This window comes from Arachis ipaensis, chromosome B5 (genome assembly GCF_059453495.1).
Source record: "Arachis ipaensis isolate K30076 ecotype BB chromosome B5, ASM5945349v1, whole genome shotgun sequence".
NCBI lineage: Eukaryota > Viridiplantae > Streptophyta > Magnoliopsida > Fabales > Fabaceae > Arachis > Arachis ipaensis.
In genome coordinates, this window is record NC_142440.1 from 138,294,026 (window position 1) to 138,315,899 (window position 21,874).

The following is a 21,874-nucleotide window of genomic DNA, read 5'->3' on the forward strand; positions in this document are numbered from 1 at the left end:
CCAAACTTAAAAAACACATGTCAATAATGAAAAGAACTTATACTCGAGAATTGGAATGAACTAACACTCAAGAAATGTTTACTAGTACAGTAAGAAAAGATAATGAAATGAAGGTGAAATTATAATACTCCAAGCGGGCGAACTCAAAATCAGTGCATGCGTGTTCGTGGTTGAGACAAATGTGTGAAAACTTATATTTCTCTCGATGGGTTACATTGCGATGCATTTCCTGGAGATACAAATTCCTGGACCTGTGAGATCGTATATCATCTGATATTTCTTTATCCTTAAAATGCAATCAAAAGTGGGAACAGGAAAATTGAAATAAATTTATAAATTGCATGGCTAACAAATAGAGATGCTGCTGTCTTTCAATCTGCCCTCAACTGCAAAACTATTTCTTCCAATATATGTAGTATAACAACACCATAATTTACTTTTCATACTAACTTGGATGCAGCTGCACGATTCCGGGAATCAGCCGGATTAATGGAATACAAACCAAGGAAATTTAGAACGCTTAAAAAGTTGATAATGTATAAAACGTTTTTCCATCCATACAAAGAACACCATGTGCTCAATACTTTCAACAGCAATCTTGTAACAACCGCCATATTTCCAACACCTATAACGAAGAACCTCACATTAATCCAAACTCACCCAAGATCAATGAATCACAGTAACTACTTCTACTCCACAATGACTATAACAAAATCAAGTACATGCAGCTAATTTGCAAGTTCCATAACAATAAATTCATAATACAAACAGCGCCATGAAATATCATCAAGAAATTTCCAAACACAATCCCTGCCACAAAGCATGTTCTATGGATGGAGAAATCAGAATACGAGTAACAATCGAAAGGGAGATTACCAAGCCACAAGTCGATTACCTCTATGTTCCAGTCGACGGTGTTATCCACTCCGCCCATGTTCCTAGTTTGGCTTTGCGCTGTGCCTATTACATGGTCCCATCTGTCGTTTGCTCCGCCATCTTGCTCACTGCGACTATCATCTCCCTCTTCTAACCATTTGCCTTGATCAGCATGCAGGTTAAAGTGCGGAGAAACAACCTACATGACAACAAAATTGATATAAAATTGCTTACTTAATGAGGTAAAACTAATTAAGTAGTGATATAGGGTTTGCAACCAAGTGTTTACCTCGAGTTTGCTAACTCTCATTTCCTTCTTGGGACAGTGTTTATATCTTGTCGAGGTTGAGATTTTTTGTGGCTCCGTGCACCTCCGCTTTGTGTGCCCGGTTTTCCTGCATCTCGTGCACTTTCTTTTTCTACCTTTGTGTCCCTGTGTGCTGGGTGCCCCTTTGGTGCGCACAACGGTTGGATCCCGAACAACATAGGCAGCGTTCGGACTCCTATCCATCGTGTCATTGTTGCTGCGGGCTTCTAGATCACAGCATATCTGCCTGATCCCGCTCATGCGTTTCTTGTACAGATCGTCGTTTTTAGATCCGACGAACAACATCCACTGCGAAGCAGCATGCAGGGCTCCATGTCTCAACAAGAAACCCCGCTCATCCTCTAGTCCCGTCTTCTCAGTGTATTCGTTGACTGTCTTCACATACTTCCTCCATCGTCTCAAAATCAAGCTTTTGGGAATTCTTTTTACGTGCTCGTGCTTCATGACAAAAAACATATGCATGCAAGGAAAATCTTCTTTCTCCCAAAATCCACATCGACATACCAACCTACCTCTTTTTGGAACGTACAATGCCACCAGATTCTGACAGGGGAATCCATACTCCTCAACCGTGTACACCATGGTTGTTGAGACCCTTCGTTTGCTTACGAAGTTAACGACCGAGATAGACTCAATCTCCTTCTTCACTTGTGTGAATATGACCTTCGTGTACACCGATGCAACAAACTGTTAGATGGGATCAAGATGGGTCGTCATAACGGGAACATTGTAAATTGAACTGAACTGTGCAACCAGCTCACTGTTCCGGTACTCCCGTACTAGTAGCTCCAGATTCTGCACAAGCTCTAGAATAGTGTGCCTAGACGACGGAAATTTTTTTAGATGGGAATTGATGCCCTCACACCGAGATGTCGTGCGAAACCCAGCACAAAACTTGCGATGCAAGTACGCATTTGTCCACATCTTCCTCTTTTCATACAATTGTAACGCCCAATACTTATTAAGTAACCCATACTATTCAGCAACCTGTGCCCATTCACACTCAAACTCTTCAACCTCCATGTCAGCATACAACCACTTGGCAAAGACATCACGGAACATCTGCTCGTTGGTGTTCGAGGTCACATTCTTCTGCAGATGCCATGCACACAACCTATGGGTTTCCCGGGGCAACACCTCCCTAACTGCAGCAATCATTGATTCATCCCCGTCGGTAACAACTACAGAGGACAGCTTCCCACACATGACTTCTAACAAGTTCTCCAACATCCACTTGTATGAACTGATTGTCTTATCTAAAACCAAACCGAAACCAAAAATTGTTGTTTGCTTGTAATTGTTTGAACCTAAGAATATGACAAGGGGTCTATTGTACTTGTTCTTCTTATACGTCGAATCGAATGCAACGACGTCTCCAAAGTGTTGAAAATCAACCCTGCTAGGACCATCTGCCCAGAACATGTTTCCCAACATACCTTCTTCAGTCAAATTGTACCGGGCCATAGACATGGGATCAGCAATTGCCTTGCCTTACAGGTATACTATAACAGCGTTCATGTCTCCATCAACCACCTTTGCACGCTTCGACCGATCCATATAGTTGTATGCGTCTTTCTTGGTAAAACCCAAAGAAGAATAACCACCCGCAATCCCAGCCATGTACCCCAATATCTTAGATGTCGGCAACCCATACGTATGCATTCCATCCATGTGGGCCTTTGCAGAACCCGATATCGCCCAGAAACTTCGAATCATGTGAACCATTCCCATCGGTATAACTCGTGGTTATGCTCGAGGATTACTTTCCGAACCTTCCAAACCGAGCTACCCTTATCAAGGTATACAGACATCAGGGCCTGGCAATTCGTGCGTGTCTCAGGCCTATGGCATCTCTTCCTGTCTAGTCTGTTGTAGTGTTTTCCATCCCTCAGGCCTATGGCATCTCCTTCTCACTACACTCCCATTTTCATCCTTTGCATAGTCTCCCTTACGGACCCCAAATCCGTTGCATTTCCCTAACCTACCATAAAACTCATATGCACGCTCTTCACTTTGAAACACCTTTTTTATTATATCCTCTGCAGTCAACCCAGTCACGTAACCATATTCACGACAATCTTCATCCGACAACAACTCAACATTTCTTAAGTCATTCTCGTCAACAACGTTGTTGTTTGAAAGGCATAACTCGTTTTCACTTTCATCTGGAGACAAACCGTTTGCCTTGCCCATCCCACCATAGCACTCCATCTATTAAGTTGTAATAGTTGGTTTTTTAAATAATAACTTTTTTCTGCTATAAAAATACATAGCCTTAACCTCTACACAACAACAATTTAACAAACAGACAACCATAACACCTAAATAGATAATCCGGCAATTGAAATTGCAAAACCCTAAAGAATTTTGCAACTTAAAAGGGCAGCAGCAAACCAATTTAACACACAGTCAACTTTACAAATTCAAGTAAAGGAAATCGGTACAGAAATCATCAACTATACAAAAATTTTAACCACAACATTGGAATAATAATTAACCAGATACTTATTCACAAGGAATAATTTCAATGAAAATGTACAAATATGCATTGAAAATGTACATAATTTCAATAAAGATTAGTAAACAGAGCAAGAGAGAACAACCATCATTCAGCAACAAACACTACAAAACAGCAAAAAGAAATCACACTATTACCAAATTCAAAAAGAATGAAAGCCAGATAAACCTAATCATAAACACTGTTTCCAAATTAAATCAAAAATCAACTGATGAGCGGATAATTTATACGCTTTTTGGCATTGTTTTAGTATGTTTTTAGTAGAATCTAGTTACTTTTAGGGATGTTTTTATTAGTTTTTATGTTAAATTCACATTTCTGGACTTTACTATGAGTTTGTATATTTTTCTGTGATTTCAGGTATTTTCTGGCTGAAATTGAGGGACTTGAGCAAAAAATTAGATTCAGAGGTTGAAGAAGGACTGCTGATGCTGTTGGATTCTGACCTTCCGGCACTCAAAGTGGACTTTCTGGAGCTACAGAACTCAAAATGGCGCGCTTCCAATTGCGTTGGAAATTAGACATTCAGGGCTTTCTAGAAATATATAATATTCCATGCTTTGGCCGAGTTTAGACGACGTAAAAGGGTATTGAACGACAGTTCTACGCTGCTGTCTGGAGTTAAACGCCAGAAACACGTTACAAGCCAGAGTTGAATGCCAGAAATACGTTACAAACTGGCGTTCAACTCCAAGAATGACCTCTCCACGTGTAAACTTCAAGCTCAGCCCAAGCACACACCAAGTGGGCCCCGGAAGTGGATTTATGCATCAATTACTTACTTCTGTAAACCCTAGTAACTAGTTTAGTATAAATAGGACTTTTTACTATTGTATTTGACATCTTATGATCTTTTGATCCTCTTGGGACATCTAGTTCTTAGATCATAGGGGCTGGCCATTCGGCCATGCCTGAACCTTTCACTTATGTATTTTTTCAACGGTAGAGTTTCTGCACTCCATAGATTAAGGTGTGGAGCTCTGCTGTTCCTCATGAATTAATGTAAAGTACTACTGTTTCTCTATTCAATTCAACTTATTCCGCTTCTAAGATATTCATTCGCAGTTCAACATGAATGTGATGAACGTGACAATCATCATCATTCCCTATGAACGCGTGCCTGACAACCACTTCCGTTCTACCTTCGATTGAATGATTATCTCTTGGATCTCTTAATCAGAATCTTCGTGGTATAAGCTAGATTGATGGCGGCATTCATGAGAATCCGGAAAGTCTAAACCTTGTCTGTGGTATTCCGAGTAGGATTCTGGGATTGAATGACTGTGACGAACTTCAAACTCGCGAGTGCTGGGCGTAGTGACAGACGCAAAAGGAGGGTGAATCCTATTCCAGTATGATCGAGAACCTCAGATAATTAGCCGTGCTATGACAGAGCATTTGGACCATTTTCACAAGAGGATAGGATGCAGCCATTGACCACGGTGATGCCTCCAGATGATTAGCCATGCAGTGACAGCGCATAGGACCATTTTCCAGAGAGGATGAAAAGTAGCCATTGACAATGGTGATGTCCTTACATAAAGCCAGCCATAGAAAGGAGTAGAACTGATTAGATGAAGACAGCAGGAAAGCAGAAGTTTAGAGGGACGAAAGCATCTCTATACGCTTATCTGAAATTCTCACCAATGATATACATAAGTATTTCTATCTTTATTTTCTATTTATTTATTAGTATTTTCGAAAACTCCATAATCAATTATTATCCGCCTGACTGAGATTTACAAGATGACCATAGCTTGCTTCATACCAAAAATCTCCGTGGGATCGACCCTTACTCACGTAAGGTTTTATTACTTGGACGACCCAGTGCACTTGCTGGTTAGTTGTATCGAAGTTGTGAATGAAAAACGATTTATTAAGACGTGCGTACCAAGTTTTTGGCGCCGTTGCCTGAGATCACAATTTCGTGCACCAAATTTTTGGCGCCGTTGCCAGGGATTGTTTGAGTTTGGACAACTGACGGTTTATCGTGTTGCTCAGATTAGGTAATTTTCTTTTTGTTTTATTTTTAAAAAAAAATATTTTCAAAAATTTTTCAAAAAATCTTTCAAAAATTTCTCATCTGTTTTCGAAAATTATTTCAGAATTTTTAAGAATGAATTCTAGAGTTTCATGAAAAATGTTGGAGCCTGGCTGGCTGTAAAGCCATGCCTAATTCTTTTAGGATAGGGGCTTCCAACCATCAGCACAGAGGCAAGTTAATTTGAATATCAGCTGTTGCATGCCTGATTTGTATCTTCTAAAGCTTGGCTGGCTATTAAGCCATGCCTAACCCTCAGATTGGAGCTTTAGACTAAGAGTACAAGATTCCTGGAATTCATATTAAAAATTTTGAAATCCTTATTTTCTTTTTCCTATATGTTTTTTCGAAAATAATATACAAAAATCCAAAAAAATTAATAAAATCATAAAAATAAAAAATATTTTGTGTTTCTTGTTTGAGTCTTGAGTCAATTTCAAGTTTGGTGTCAATTGCATTTTTTCTAAAAAAATCTTTGCATTTTTCGAAAATTCATGCATTCATAGTGTTCATCATGATCTTCAAGTTGTTCTTGATAAACCTTCTTGATTGATCTTCATATTATAGTGTTTTGTGTTGTATGGTGTTTTTCATATGCATTCTTGAAATCTTAGTGTCTAAGCATTAAAGATTTCTAAGTTTGGTGTCTTGCATGTTTTCTTTGCATTGAAAATTTTTCAAAAATATGATCTTGATGTTCATCATGATCTTCAAAGTGCTCTTGGTGTTCATCTTGATATTCATAGCATTATTGCATGCAATCCTTGCTTTGATCCATAACTTTCATGCATTGCATCATTTTTCATGTTTTTCTCTCTCATCATTAAAATTTCAAAAATAAAAAAATATCTTCCCTTTTTTCTCTCATAAATTTCGAAAATTTGATTGACTTTTTCAAAAATTTTTAAAAATTCAATTGTCTCTTATGAGTCAAATCAAATTTTTAATTTAAAAATCTTATCTTTTTCAAAATCTTTTTCAAAAATCAAATCTTTTTCATTTTTTTATTTATTTTCGAAAATTTTAAAAAATATTTTTCAAAAATATTTTTTTAATTTTATCTCATAATTTTCGAAAATATCATCATCAATTAATGTTTTGATTCAAAAATTTCACGTTTGTTACTTACTTGTTAAGAAAGATTCAAACTTTAAGTTCTAGAATCATATCTTGTGATTTCTTGTGAATCAAGTCATTAATTGTGATTTTAAAATTCAAATCTTTTTCAAAACTAATTTCAATCATATCTTTTCAAAAAATATCTTTTTATCTTATCTTTTTCAAAATCATATCTTTTTCAAAAATTTAATTTTAAAATATCTTTTCTAACTTCTTATCTTCTTATCTTTTCAAAATTAATTTTCAAATTTGTTTCAACTAACTAACTAACTTTTTGTTTATTTCTTATCTTTTTCAAAACTACCTAACTAACTCTCTCTCTAATTTTTGAAAATATCTCCCTCTTTTTCAAAAATTCTTTTTAATTAACTAATTATTTTAATTTTTTATTTTAATTTTATTCCTAATTTTCGAAAATTACTAACCTTTTTCAAAAACTAATTTCGAAAATCACTAACCATTTTTCAAAAATAATTTTCGAAAATCCTCTTCCTCACTCATCTCCTTCTATTTATTTATTCATCTACTAACACTGCTCTTCATCTCACATCTCTGCTTTCCTCACCCTTGTGTTTTTTTCTTTACATTACATTCTTTTCTTCTTCTACTCACACAGGGGAACCTCTATACCTGGGTAAAAAGGATCCCTATTATTATTATTTTTCTGTTTCCTCTTTTTCATATGAGCAGGAGCAAGGACAAGAATATTCTTGTTGAAGCAGATCCTGAACCTGAAAGGACTTTGAAGAGGAAACTAAGAGAAGCTAAAATATAACAATCTAGAGACAACCTTATAGGAATTTTCGAACAAGAAGAGGAGATGGCAGCCGAAAATAATAATAATGCAAGGAGGATGCTTGGTGACTTTACTGCACCTAATTCCAATTTACATGGAAGAAGCATCTCCATCCCTACCATTGGAGCAAACAATTTTGAGCTGAAACCTCAATTAGTTTCTCTAATGCAGCAAAACTGCAAGTTTCATGGACTTCCATCTGAAGATCCTTTTCAGTTCTTAACTGAATTCTTGCAGATCTGTGATACTGTTAAGACTAATGGAGTAGATTCTGAAGTCTACAGGCTCATGCTTTTCCCATTTGCTGTAAGAGACAGAGCTAGAATATGGTTGGACTCTCAACCTAAGGATAGCCTGAACTCTTGGGATAAGCTGGTCAAGTCTTTCTTAGCCAAGTTCTTTCCTCCTCAAAAGCTGAGTAAGCTTAGAGTGGATGTTCAAACCTTCAGAAAGAAAGAAGGTGAATCCCTTTATGAAGCTTGGGAAAGATACAAGGAACTGACCAAAAAGTGTCCTTCTGACATGCTTTCAGAATGGACCATCCTGGATATATTCTATGATGGTCTGTCTGAACTAGCTAAGATGTCATTGGATACTTCTGCAGGTGGATCCATTCACCTAAAGAAAATGCCTGCAGAAGCTCAAGAACTCATTGACATGGTTGCTAATAACCAGTTCATGTACACTTCTGAGAGGAATCCTGTGAGTAATGGGACGCCTCAGAAGAAGGGAGTTCTTGAAATTGATACTCTGAATGCCATATTGGCCCAGAATAAAATATTGACTCAGCAAGTCAATATGATTTCTCAGAGTCTGAATGGAATGCAAGCTGCATCCAACAGTACTCAAGAGGCATCTTTTGAAGAAGAAGCTTATGATCCTGAAAACCCTGCAATAGCAGAGGTGAATTACTTAGATGAACCTTATGGAAACACCTATAACTCATCATGGAGAAATCACCCAAATTTCTCATGGAAGGATCAACAAAGGCCTCAACAAGGCTTTAATAATGGTGGAAGAAATAGGTTTAACAATAGTAAACCTTTTCCATCATCCACTCAGCAACAGACAGAGAACTCTGAACAAAATACATCTAATTTAGAAAACTTAGTCTCTGATCTATCTAAGGCCGCTGTGAGTTTCATGAATGAAACAAGGTCCTCCATTAGAAATTTGGAAGCACAAGTGGGCCAGCTGAGTAAAAGGATCACTGAAATCCCTCCTAATACTCTCCCAAGTAATACAGAAGAAAATCCTAAAGGAGAGTGCAATGCCATTGAAATGACCATCATGGCCGAAACCACAAAAGAGGAGGAGGACGTGAATCCCAAGGAGGAAGACCTCCTGGGAAGTCCAGTGATCAACAAGGAGTTTCCCTTTGAGGAACCAAAGGAATCTGAGACTCATCTAGAGACCATAGAGATTACATTGAACCTCCTTACGCCCTTCATGAGCTCTAATGAGTATTCTTCTCCTGAAGAGAATGAAGATGTTACTGAGGAGCAAGCTACCAAGTACCTTGGTGCAATCATGAAGCTGAATGCCAAATTATTTGGCATTGAGACTTGGAAAGATGAACCTCCCTTGTTCACCAATGAACTGAGTGATCTGGATCAACTGACATTGCCTCAGAAGAAACAGGATCCTGGAAAGTTCCTAATACCTTGTACCATAGGCACCATGACCTTTGAGAAGGCTCTATGTGACCTTGGGTCAGGGATAAACCTCATGCCCCTCTCTGTAATAGAGAAACTGGAAATCTTTGGGGTGCAAGCTGCTAAGATCTCATTAGAGATGGCAGACAATTCAAGAAAACAGGCTTATAGACAAGTAGAGGACATGTTAGTGAAGGTTGAAGGCCTTTACATCCCAGCTGATTTCATAGTCCTAGATACTGGGAAGGATGAGGATGAATCCATCATCCTTGGAAGACCCTTCCTAGCCACAGCAAGAGCAGTGATTGATGTTGACAGAGGCGAATTAGTCCTTCAATTGAATGAGGACTTCCTTGAGTTTAAAACTCAAGGACATCCTTCTGTAAACATGGAAAAGAGGCACAGTAAGCTTCTCTCAAAACAGAGTCAACCAGAGTCCCCACAGTCAAACTCTAAGTTTGGTGTTGGGAGGCCACAACCAAACTCTAAGTTTGGTGTTGAACGCCCATATCCAAACTCTAAGTTTAGTGTTGGGGAGTCTCAACAATGCTCTGAACATCTGTGAGGCTCCATGAGAGCCCACTGTCAAGCTATTGACATTAAAGAAGCGCTTGTTGGGAGGCAACCCAATTTTTATTTATCTAATTTTATTTTTATTTTTATTGTTTTTCATGTTTTATTAGGTTCATGATCATGTGGAGTCACAAAATAAATATAAAAATTGAAAACAGAATCAAAAACAGCAGAAGAAAAATCACACCCTGGAGGAGGATCTCACTGGCGTTTAAACGCCAGTAAGGAGCATCTGTCTGGCGTTCAACGCCAGAAACAAGCGTCTGGCTGGCGTTCAACGCCAGAAATATACTGCATCTGGGTGTTGAATGCCCAGAACAAGCATCAATTCGGTGTTTAAACGCCAGAATTGCATGCAAAGGCATTTTACATACCTAATTGATGCAGGGATGCAATTCCTTGATACCTCAGGATCTGTGGACCCACAGGATCATCTCAGCATCTGTGGACCCCACAGGATCCCCACCTACCACCACTCACTTTCTTCCCTCTTCTCAATGTTCATCCTCTCTTCCCAATAAACACTCTTCCCCAAAATTCTTCACCAATCACCTCAATCTCTCTTCCCTATCACTACTTCACCACTCACATCCATCCATTCTTCCCCATAAACCTACCTCATAAACTAGGGGTGGCAAAACGGGTCGAGCCCGTCGGGCCGATCCGCTAAACCCGCTAAAAAAGGCGGGTCGGGCTAGGATTTGGAGCCCGCCAAATTAAAAAAACCCGCCAAACCCGCACCGCCAAATTGGCGGGTTTTGGCGGGGCGGGGCGGGCCGGTCCGCCGGGCCGAAGATTTTTATTTTTTATTTTTTTATATTAAATAAAAGAGTGATTACTATTATAAAATTAATAATTATAAAATTTTTAAACACTTTTTTTCATTTTTTATTTTTATTCTTCTTTTAGTTATTAACTTTATTTATTTTATTTTACAATTTCATATATATGCTCAAATTATGTGACTTATTTTATAAAATAAAGATGATTCTATTGACAAATATTATTTTGAACAATTTTATTGAAGTTAAAAATTAAAAAAAAGTATAGTAAAAAAATTATATTATAATTTGACTATTTTTTATTTGTATTTGATTTTTTAATTATTATTTTTTGATTAATTTTAATGAATTTTATTTTTCAAAAAAAAAAAAAGAGTTAAGCGGGCTAGCCCGCCAACCCGCCAATCCGCCATAAAGCGGGGCGGGCTAGCATTTTGAACCCACTTTAGTTGGCGGGGCGGGCCGGTCCGCCCCGTTTATGAGGCGGGCCTAGGCGGGGCGGGGCGGGTTGGGGCGGGCCGGCCCGCTTTGCCACCCCTATCATAAACCCCACCTACCTTCAAAATTCAAAATCAATTTCCCACCCAAAACCCACCCTTATGGCCGAACCTTACCCCCCCTCCCTTCCCTATATATAGCCCTCCATTCTTCCTCATTTTCACATAACACAACCCTCTCTTCTCTTCTTGGCCGAATACACCTCTCCCTCCTCTCCTCCATATTTTCTTCTTCTTCTTCATCTATTCTTTCTTCTCTTGCTCGAGGGCGAGCAAAATTCTAAGTTTGGTGTGGTAAAAGCATAAGATTTTTGTTTTTCCATTACCATTGATGGCACCCAAGACCAGAGAATCCTCTAGAAAAGGAAAAAGGGAAGACAAAAGCTTCTACCTCCGAGTCATGGGAGATGGAAAGATTCATCTCCAAAGCTCATCAAGACCACTTCTATGATGTTGTGGCCAAAAAGAAGGTGATCCTTGAGGTCCCTTTCAAACTCAAGAGAAATGAGTATCCGAAGATCCGACATGAGATCCATAGAAGAGGTTGGGAAGTTCTAACAAACCCCATCCAACAAGTCGGAACTCTAATGGTTCAAGAGTTCTATGCTAATGCATGGATCACAAGGAACCACGATCAAAGTAAGAACCCGAACCCAAAGAATTATCTCACCATGGTTCGAGGGAATTACTTAGATTTTAGTCCGGAAAATGTAAGGTTGAAGTGAAAACTTGCCAATGATGGAAGAGAACGTACGCCCCTACACAAGGAGAGTCAACTTTGATCAAAGGTTGGACCAAGTCCTCATGGACATATGTGTGGAAGGAGCTCAATGGAAGATTGACTCAAAAGGCAAACCGGTTCAACTGAGAAGACTGGACCTTAAGCCTGTAGCTAGAGGATGGTTGGAGTTCATTCAACGCTCAATCATTCCCACTAGCAACCGGTCTGAAGTTACTATAGACCGGGCCATCATGATCCATAGCATCATGATTGGAGAAGAGGTGGAGGTTCATGAGATTATACCTCAAGAACTCTACAAGGTGGCTGACAAGTCCTCCACTATGGCAAGGTTAGCTTTTCCTCACCTCATTTGCCATCTATGAAATTCGGCTGGGATTGACATAGAAGGAGACATTTCCATTGAGGAAGAGAAGCACATCACTACGAAAAGGATGGAGCAAACAAGAGAGCCCATTCATGGAGCTCAAGATACGCATGAAGCTCATCACCATGAGATCCCAGAGATGCCTAAAATGCATTTTCCTCCACAAAACTATTGGGAGCAAATCAACACCTCCCTAGGAGAATTAAGTTCCAACATGGGACAATTAAGGGTGGAACATCAAGAGCACTCCATCATCCTTCATGAAATTAGAGAATATCAAAAAGCAATGAGGGAGGAGCAACAAAGACAAGGAAGAGACATAGAAGAGCTCAAGGACATCATTGGTTCCTCAAGAAGAAAACGCCACCATCACTAAGGTGGACTCATTCCTTGTTCTTTCATTCTCTGTTTTTCGTTTTCTATGTTAAGTGCTTATCTAAGTTTGTGTCTTATTACATGATCATTAGTATTTAGTAACTTTGTCTTAAGGTTATAAATGTCCTATGAATCCATCACCTCTCTTAAATGAAAAATGTTTTAATTCAAAAGAACAAGAAGTACATGAGTTTCGAATTTATCCTTGAACTTAGTTTAATTATATTGATGTGGTGACAATGCTTCTTGTTTTCTGAATGAATGCTTGAACAGTGCATATGTCTTTTGAAGTTGTTATTTATGAATGTTAAATATGTTGGCTCTTGAAAGAATGATGACAAAGAGACATGTTATTTGATAATCTGAAAAATCACAAAAATGATTCTTGAAGCAAGAAAAAGCAGCAAAGAACAAAGCTTGCAGAAAAAAAATAGCAAAAAAATAGAAAGAAAAAGAAAAAGCAAGCAGAAAAAGCCAAAAGCTCTTAAAACCAAGAGGCAAGAGCAAAAAGCCAGTAACCCTTAAAACCAAAAGGCAAGGGTAAATAAAAAGGATCCCAAGGCTTTGAGCATCAGTGGATAGGAGGGCCTAAAGGAATAAAATCCTGGCCTAAGCGGCTAAACTAAGCTGTCCCTAACCATGTGCTTGTGGCATGAAGGTGTCAAGTGAAAACTTGAGACTGAGCGGTTAAAGTCAAGGTCCAAAGCAAAAAAGAGTGTGCTTAAGAACCCTGGACACCTCTAATTGGAGACTTTAGCAAAGCTGAGTCACAATCTGAAAAGGTTCACCCAGTTATGTGTCTGTGACATTTATGTATCCGGTGGTAATACTGGAAAACAAAGTGCTTAGGGCCCCGGCCAAGACTCATAAAATAGCTGTGTTCAATAATCAACATACTGAACTAGGAGAATCAATAACACTATCTGAACTCTGAGTTCCTATAGATGCCAATCATTCTGAACCTCAATGGATAAAGTGAGATGCCAAAACTATTCAAGAGGCAAAAAGCTACAAGTCCCGCTCATCTGATTGGAGCTATGTTTCATTGATAGTTTGGAATTTATAGTATATTCTCTTCTTTTTATCCTATTTGATTTTCAGTTGCTTGGGGACAAGCAACAATTTAAGTTTGGTGTTGTGATGAGCGGATAATTTATACGCTTTTTGGCATTGTTTTTAGTAGAATCTAGTTACTTTTAGGGATGTTTTTATTAGTTTTTATGTTAAATTCACATTTCTGGACTTTACTATGAGTTTGAATGTTTTTCTGTGATTTCACGTATTTTTTGGCTGAAATTGAGGGACTTGAGCAAAAAATCAGATTCAGAGGTTGAAGAAGGACTGCTGATGCTGTTGGATTCTGACCTCCCTGCACTCAAAGTGGATTTTCTGGAGCTACAAAACTCAAAATGGCACGCTTCCAATTGCGTTGGAAAGTAGACATCCAGGGCTTTCCAGGAATATATAATAGTCCATACTTTGGCTGAGTTTAGACGACGTAAAAGGGCATTGAACGCTAGTTCTACGCTGCTGTCCGGAGTTAAATGCCAGAAACACGTTACAAGCCAGAGTTGAACGCCAGAAATACGTTACAAACTGGCGTTCAACTCCAAGAATGACCTCATCACGTGTAAACTTCAAGCTCAGCCCAAGCACACACCAAGTGGGCCCCGGAAGTGGATTTATGCATCAATTACTTACTTCTGTAAACCCTAGTAACTAGTTTAGTATAAATAGGACTTTTTACTATTGTATTTGACAACTTATGATCTTTTGATCATCTTGGGATGTCTAGTTCTTAGATCATAGGGGCTGGCCATTCGGCCATGCCTGAACCTTTCACTTATGTATTTTTCAACGGTAGAGTTTCTGCACTCCATAGATTAAGGTGTGGAGCTCTGCTGTTCCTCATGAATTAATGCAAAGTACTACTGTTTCTCTATTCAATTCAACTTATTCCGCTTCTAAGATATTCATTCGCACTTCAATATGAATGTGATGAACGTGACAATCATCATCATTCCCTATGAACGCGTGCCTGACAACCACTTCCGTTCTACCTTCGATTGAATGATTATCTCTTGGATCTCTTAATCAGAATCTTCGTGGTATAAGCTAGATTGATGGCGGCATTCATGAGAATCCGGAAAGTCTAAACCTTGTCTGTGGTATTGGTGCACGAAATTGTGATGTCCAGGCTCAAACAATCCCTGGCAACGTGAGCAACTTGGTACGCGCAATCGTAATTACACTTTGATTATGTAAAATTCATGGCTCTTTCTTTCCCTGGAAATGGCGCCAAGAACATGGTGCCAATACCATGGTTCACAACTTCGATACAACTAACCAGCAAGTGCACTGGGTCGTCCAAGTAATACCTTACGTGAGTAAGGGTCGAATCCCACGGAGATTGTTGGTATGAAGCAAGCTATGGTCACCTTGCAAATCTCAGTCAGGCAGATATAAATTGATAATGATGTTTTCGAATAATAAATAATAGAATAGGGATAGAGGTACTTATGTAAATCATTGCTAGGAATTTCAGATAAGCGAATGGAGATGCTTTTCGTTCCTCTGAACCTCTGCTTTCCTGCTATCTTCATCCAATCAGTCTTACTCCTTTCCATGTCTGGCTTTATGCAAGGGCATCATCGTTGTCAGTGGCTACATCCCCTCCTCTCAGTGAAAAATATGCTCACATGCTCTGTCACAGCACGGCTAATCATCTGTCGGATCTCGATCATGCTGGAATAGGATTCACCCTCCTTTTGCGTCTGTCACTAACGCCCAGCACTCGCGAGTTTGAAGCTCGTCACAGTCATTCAATCATTGAATCCTACTCGGAATACCACAGACAAGGTTTAGACTTTCCGGATTCTCTTGAATGCCGCCATCATTCTAGCTTACGCCACGAAGATTCTGATTAAGAGATCTAAGAGATATTCATTCTAGCTTATTTCATGTAGAACGGAAGTGTTTGTCAGGAACGTGTTCATAGGGGAGAATGGTGATGAGCGTCACACATAATCATCACCTTCATCACGTTCTTGGGTGCGAATGGATATCTTAGAAGCGAAATAAGATGAATTGAATAGAAAACAGTAGTACTTTGCATTAATCTTTGAGGAACAGCAGAGCTCCACACCTTAATCTATGGAGTGTAGAAACTCTACCGTTGAAAATATATAAGTGAAAGGTCCAGGCATGGCCGAGAGGCCAGCCCCCATGGTCTAAGAACTATGCGTTCCAAGATGGTCTAATACAATAGTAAAAGGTCCTATTTATAATAAACTAGCTACTAGGGTTTACAGAAGTAAGTAATTGATGCATAAATCCACTTCCAGGGCCCACTTGGTGTGTGTTTGGGCTAAGCTTGAGTGTTGCACGTGTAGAGGTCCTTCTTGGAGTTGAACGCCAGCTTTTGTGCCAGTTTGGGCGTTCAACTCTGGTTTTGGCTCCTTTTCTGGCGCTGGACGCCAGATTTGGGTAGAAAGCTGGCGTTGAACGTCAGTTTACGTCGTCTATTCTTGGCCAAAGTATGAACTATTATATATTGCTGGAAAGCCCTGGATGTCTACTTTCCAAAGCAATTGGAAGCGCGCCATTTCGAATTCTGTAGCTCCAGAAAATCTATTTTGAGTGCAGGGAGGTCAGAATCCAACAGCATCAGCAGTCCTTCTTCAACCTCTGAATCTGATTTCTGCTCAAGTCCCTCAATTTCAGCCAGAAAATACCTGAAATCACAGAAAAATACACAAACTCATAGTAAAGTCCAGAAATGTGAATTTAACATAAAAAATAATGAAAACATCCCTAAAAGTAACTAGATCCTACTAAAAACATACTAAAAACAATGCCAAAAAGCGTATAAATTATCCGCTCATCACAAGACCAAACTTAAATTGTTGCTTGTCCCCAAGCAACTGAAAATCAAATAGGATAAAAAGAAGAGAATATACTATAAATTCCAAACTATCAATGAAACATAGCTCCAATCAAATGAGCGGGACTTATAGCTTTTTGCCTCTTGAATAGTTTTGGCATCTCACTTCATCCCTTGAGGTTCAGAATGATTGGCATCTATAGGAACTTCAGATTTCGAATAGTGTTATTGACTCTCCTAGTTCAGTATGATGATTCTTGAACACAACTTCTTTATGAGTCTTGGCCGTGGCCCTAAGCACTTTGTTTTCCAGTATTACCACCGGATACATAAATGCCACAGACACATAATTGGGTGAACCTTTTCAGATTGTGACTCAGCTTTGCTAAAGTCTCCAATTAGAGGTGTCCAGGGTTCTTAAGCACACTCTTTTTTTGCTTTGGACCTTGACTTTAACCGCTCAGTCTCAAGTTTTCACTTGACACCTACACGCCACAAGCACATGGTTAGGGACAACTTGGTTTAGCCGCTTAGACCAGGATTTTATTCCTTTAGGCCCTCCTATCCACTGATGCTCAAAGCCTTGGGATCCTTTTTATTTGCCCTTGCCTTTTGGTTTTAAGGGTTATTGGCTTTTTCTGCTTGCTTTTTCTTTTTCTTTCTATTTTTTTCTATTTTTTTTTTCTGCAAGCTTTGTTCTTTGCTGCTTTTTCTTGCTTCAAGAATCATTTTTATGATTTTTCAGATTATCAAATAACATGTCTCCTAGTCATCATTCTTTCAAGAGCCAAAATATTTAACATTCTTAAACAACAACTTCAAAAGACATATGCACTATTCAAGCATACATTCAGAAAACAAGAAGCATTGTCACCACATCAATATAATTAAGCTAAGTTCAAGGATACATTCGAAACTCATGTACTTCTTGTTCTTTTGATTTAAAACATTTTTCATTTAAGAGAGGTGATGGATTCATAGGACATTCATAACTTTAAGACATAGTCACTAACTACTAATGATCATGTAATGAAGACACAAACATAGATAAGCACATAACATAGAAAACGAAAAACAGAAGAAATAAGAACAAGGAATGAATCCACCTTAGTGATGGTGGCGTTTCCTTCTTGAGGAACCAATGATGTCCTTGAGCTCTTCTATGTCTCTTCCTTGTCTTTGTTGCTCCTCCCTCATTGCTTTTTGATCTTCTCTTATTTCATGAAGCATGATGGAGTGCTCTTGATGTTCCACCCTTAGTTTTCCCATATTGGAACTCAATTCTCCTAGGGAGGTGTTGATTTGCTCCCAATAATTTTGTGGAGGAAAGTGCATTTGAGGCATCTCAGGGATCTCATGGAAATGAGCTTCTTGCGCCTCTTAAGCTCCATGAATGGGCTCTCTTGCTTGCTCCATCTTTTTCTTAGTGATGGGCTTGTCCTCTTTAATGAGGATATCTTCCTCTATGTCAATCCCATCTGAATTGCATAGGTGGCAGATGAGGTGAGGAAAGGCTAACCTTGACACAGTGGAGGACTTGTCAGCCACCTTGTAGAGTTCTTGAGGTATAATCTCATGAACTTCCACCTCTTCTCCAATCATGATGCTATGGATCATGATGGCTCGGTCTATAGTAACTTCAGACCGGTTGCTAGTGGGAATGATTGAGCATTGAATGAACTCCAACCATCCTCTAGCTATAGGCTTGAGGTCCAATCTTCTTAGTTGAACCGGCTTGCCTTTGGAGTCAATCTTCCATTGAGCTTCTTCCACGCATATGTCCATAAGGACTTGGTCCAACCTTTGATTAAAGTTGACCCTTCTAGTGTAGGGGCGTTCATCTCCTTGCATCATGGGCAAGTTAAACGCCAACCTCACATTCTCCGGACTAAAATCTAAGTATTTCCCCCGAACCATTGTAACATAGTTCTTTGGATCCGGGTTCTTACTTTGATCATGGTTCTTGGTGATCCATGCATTAGCATAGAACTCTTGAACCATTAGGATGCCGACTTGTTGGATGGGATTTGTTAGAACTTCCCAACCTCTTCTTTGAATTTCATGTCGGATCTCCGGATACTCATTTCTTTTGAGTTTGAAAGGGACCTCGGGGATCACCTTCTTCTTGGCCACAACATCATAGAAGTGGTCTTGATGGGCTTTGGAGATGAACCTTTCCATATCCCATGACTCGGAGGTGGAAGCTTTTATCTTCCCTTTCCCCTTTCTAGAGGATTCTCCGGTCTTAGGTGCCATCAATGGTAATGGAAAAACAAAAAGCTTATGCTTTTACCACACCAAACTTAGAATATTGCTCGCCCTCGAGCAATAAAAGAAAGAATAGATGAAGAAGAAGAAGAAATTGAGGAGAGGGAGAGTGGGAAGTGTTTCGGCCAAGAAGGGTGTAGAGGGGTGTGTTGTGTGAATTTGATGAAGAATGGATGGCTTTATATAGGGAAGGGAGGGGGGGTCAAGGTTCGGCCATATGGGTGGGTTTGGGTGGGAAATTGGTTTTGAATTTTGAAGGTAGGTAGAGTTTATGAGGTAGGTTTATGGGGAAGAGTGGATGGATGTGAGTGGTGAAGAGGTGATGGGGAAGAGAAATTGAGGTGATTGGTGAAGGGTTTTTGGGGAAGAGTGTTTATGGGGTTGTGTGAAAGAGAGTGCTGAGAAGAAGTGAGTGGAGGTAGGTGGGGATCCTATGGGGTCCACAGATCCTGAGTGGATCCTGTGGGGTCCACAGATCCTGAGGTGTTCAAGGATTTACATCCCTGCACCCATTAGGCATGTAAAAATGCCTTTGCACACAACTCTGGGCGTTCAGCTCCAGGTTGGTGGCCATTTTGGGCGTTCAACGCCCATTTGTGTGCCATTTCTGGCGTTGAACGCCAGAACCATGCCTGTTCTGGCGTTCAGCGCCCAGAAGCTGCCCATTTTGGGCGTTCAGCGCCAGAACCATGCTCTGTTCTGGTGCTGAGCACCAGACAGATGCTCCTCCAGGGTGTGATTTTTCTTCTGCTGTTTTTTTTTATTCCATTTTCAATTTTTATATTTATTTTGTGACTCCACATGATCATAAACCTACAAAGACATATAACTAAGAAAAATATAGTTAGATAAATAGAAATTGGGTTGCCTCCCAACAAGCGCTTCTTTAATGTCAATAGCTTGACAGTGGGCTCTCATGGAGCCTCACAGATGTGCAGAGCTTTGTTGAGACTCTCCAACACCAAACTTAGAGTTTGGATATGGGAGTTCAACACCAAACTTAGAGTTTGGTTGTGGCCTCCCAACACCAAACTTAGAGTTTGACTGTGGGGGCTCTGGTTGACTCTGCTTTGAGAGAAGCTTTTTCTGCTTCCTCTCCAAGGTTGCAGAGGGAGATCCTTGAGTTTTAAACACAAGGGAGTCCTCATTCCATTGAAGGACTATTTCACCTCTGTCAATATTAATCACAGCTCTTGCTGTGGCCAGGAAAGGTCTTCCTAGGATGATGGATTCATCCTCTTCCTTTCCAGTATCCAGGACTATGAAATCAGCAGGGATGTAAAGGCCTTCAACCTTTACTAACACGTCCTCTACTTGTCCATAAGCCTGTTTTCTTGAACTGTCTGCCATCTCTAATGAGATTTTAGCAGCTTGCATCCCATAGATTCCCAGTTTCTCTATTACAGAGAGGGGCATGAGGTTTATTCCTGAACCAAGGTCACACAGAGCCTTAAAGATCATGGTGCCTATGGTACAGGGTATTATGAACTTTCCAGGATCCTGTCTCTTCTGAGGCAATGTCAGTTGATCCAGATCACTTAGTTCATTAATGAACAAGGGAAGTTCAACTTCCCAAGTATCAATGCCAAATAATTTGGCATTCAGCTTCATGATTGCACCAAGAAACTTGGCAGTTTGCTCTTTAGTAACATCCTCATTCTCTTCAGAAGAAGAATACTCATCAGAGCTCATGAAGGGCATAAGGAGGTTCAATGGAATCTCTATGGTCTCTAGATGAGTCTCAGAGTCCTTTGGTTCCTCAGAAGGAAGCTCCTTATCGATCACTGGACGTCCCAGGAGGTCTTCCTCCTTGGGATTCACGTCCTCCACTCCCCTTGTAGGTTCGGCCATGGTGCTTATGTCAATGGCCTTGCACTCTTCTTTTGGATTCTCTTCTGTATTGCTTGGGAGAGTACTGGAAGGGATTTCAGTGATCCTTTTACTCAGCTGGCCCACTTGTGCTTCCAGATTTCTAATGGAAGATCTTGTTTCATTCATGAAACTTACAGTGGCCTTAGACAGATCAGAGACTAAGTTTGCCAGATTAAAAGTATTTTGTTCAGATTTCTCTGTCTGTTGCTGAGTGGATGATGGAAAAGGTTTATTACTGCTAAACCTGTTTCTTCCACCATTCTTAAAGCCTTGTTGAGGCTTTTGATCCTTCCATGAGAAATTTGGATGATTTCTCCATGATGAGTTATAGGTGTTTCCATAAGGTTCACCTAAATAATTTACCTCTGCTATTGCAGGGTTTTCAGGATCATAAGCTTCTTCTTCAGAAGATGCCTCTTGAGTACTGTTGGATGCAGCTTGCTTTCCATGCAGACTCTGAGAAATCATATTGACTTGCTGAGTCAATATTTTGTTCTGAGCCAATATGGCATTCAGAGTATCAATCTCAAGAACTCCCTTCTTCATAGGCGTCCCATTACTCACAGGATTCCTTTCAGAAGTGTACATGAACTGGTTATTAGCAACCATGTCAATGAGTTCTTGAGCTTCTGCAGGCGTTTTCTTTAGGTGAATGGATCCACCTGCAGAAGTGTCCAGTGACATCTTTGATAGCTCAGATAAACCATCATAGAATATATCCAGGATGGTCCATTCTGAAAGCATGTCAGAAGGACACTTTTTGGTCAACTGTTTGTATCTTTCCCAAGCTTCATAGAGGGATTCATCTTCTTTCTGTCTGAAGGTTTGAACATCAGCTCTAAGCTTGCTCAGCTTTTGAGGAGGAAAGTACTTGGCTAAGAAAGCCGTGACCAGCTTATCCCAAGAGTTCAGGCTGTCTTTGGGTTGAGAATCCAACCATAATCTAGCTCTGTCTCTTACAGCAAAAGGGAAAAGCATGAGCCTGTAGACTTCAGGATCTACTCCATTAGTCTTAACAGTATCACATATCTGCAAGAATTCAGTTAAGAACTGAAAAGGATCTTCAGATGGAAGTCCATGAAACTTGCAATTCTGCTGTATCAGAGAAACTAATTGAGGTTTCAGCTCAAAGTTGTTTGCTCCAATGGCAGGAATGGAGATGCTTCTTCCATGTAAATTGGAATT

The 21,874-nt window shown here is 39.7% G+C and overlaps 2 non-coding genes and 1 pseudogene across 2 annotated transcripts; 1 reads left to right on the top strand and 2 right to left on the bottom strand.

The window, feature by feature from the left end:
* Positions 1–440: 440 nt before the first annotated feature.
* LOC148565922 (protein FAR1-RELATED SEQUENCE 5-like) lies at positions 441–3,415 on the bottom strand (annotated as a pseudogene).
* A 4,683-nt stretch (positions 3,416–8,098) lies between these two features.
* LOC148565923 (small nucleolar RNA R71) lies at positions 8,099–8,206 on the bottom strand. Its single transcript, XR_015884588.1, has one exon. It is a non-coding gene; the product is annotated as a small nucleolar RNA R71 (small nucleolar RNA).
* Positions 8,207–21,427: 13,221 nt separating this feature from the next.
* Positions 21,428–21,535, top strand: LOC148565924 (small nucleolar RNA R71). The gene has a single exon (XR_015884410.1). It is a non-coding gene; the product is annotated as a small nucleolar RNA R71 (small nucleolar RNA).
* The last annotated feature ends 339 nt before the right edge of the window (positions 21,536–21,874 follow it).